We start from the raw sequence: 1429 nt of genomic DNA on the forward strand, positions 1-1429 counted from the left end.
CACTACGCTGGTTGGGGAAATATACCACTCGACATCAGGCAAGTTCTAATGCCGAGGGCAGGCTCTAACTTGGATGTTAAGGTCAGGAACAGGAGTGTCTCAACCACTGGTCGAGGGAGCCCTAGCCTGCGAATCAGGCTAGGCAGGAAGGTTTGGACTATCGTCAGATTCAGGTATTTTCTTGCCTACGGATTTGGAACGGGCCATTTGAGGAGGAGAAGGACGAAGTCTGGATGAGGATCGAGAAAAGGGAATCTCGTGGATTCAGGCGGCCGGTTATTCTTCGCCTTCGAGCAGCTGGGCGAGAAGATCGTCGTCGATGGGCCGTTCACCTCCCCACAAATCTGGCATCAATGTCTACAAACAGAAGAATGAGGAGGTGAGGATAAAGAATTTTTAAAGGCTTTTTAGAATAACGCTGGTCGAGTATAAAAGCCAAGCTTTTATACAACAGCATTCTAACAAAAAGCTAAATTTTTCCGCACTAACAGTTTGAAAAACGGATCAAAGGGTGAAAGTAAAAAGTTTTTCAAAAAAAGCTTTTTCAACTCCCCTTAGGGCGGGAAAAACCTATTTTCCAACTAGCCTAAGGATCGAAATTTTACTTCGATTTTACGTCTTAAAAGTATGATCCTAACTATCAAACTAACTCGTAAAACATTCTACTCACAAGCGTCTCAAACCAGAAGCGGAGGAACTCAAACAGTCAACATACAGGAGCATGCATCATGAAAATTTGAAGCATAAGAATTCGAAAACTTACCAAGAAAATGATCGTGGAGATGGAAAAAGGGTCTTCGGAGATCAAGGAACTCTCGGACTGAGTCTTGAAAATGCAGAAGAACGGTCTCTGGAGAAGGTTAAAACTCTGGTTTTTAGGGTTTTTTGAGAAGACAATGGAGTGCGTAAAAAGAAAAGGAAGATTTCGAAGGTATTATATAAGTTTGTCTGTGGCATTAAAAAGGTGTAATCATCAGTTTCCCTTTTTCTAAGTATGGGGAAGCGGAATGGCCATCGAATTAGTACTGGGGAACCGAAAAGTCATGATTAGACAGAAGTAGGTTACTTTTTCCAAGAACACACGAAGGGTTCTGACACGAAAGGCGGGGTTACCGAAGAGTCGTTCGCTCAAAAGTTTATTTATTGCTCGTGATAAATAAACTTGGGGGGCAAATGTTATCCAAAAAATTAGCATTTATGACGTGGCAAGTGATCCCTGGATGCGTGGCTGACACCTGGAAGAACTCTGCTAGGGTATCGACTAGAAGATGCATTAGAAGCAGTAAGCAGCCCAGTCTTACCTGCGACCAGTCTGGTCGATGGTTCGGAATACAAAGCAACATTACTGAGAAGGTCTTTGTAAATCCTGAATTTAACTCACACAATCTCCTGAGTATCCGATTATTCAGGAGAGAATATCTGCAACAAT

This window comes from Humulus lupulus, chromosome X (genome assembly GCF_963169125.1).
Source record: "Humulus lupulus chromosome X, drHumLupu1.1, whole genome shotgun sequence".
Taxonomy (NCBI): domain Eukaryota; kingdom Viridiplantae; phylum Streptophyta; class Magnoliopsida; order Rosales; family Cannabaceae; genus Humulus; species Humulus lupulus.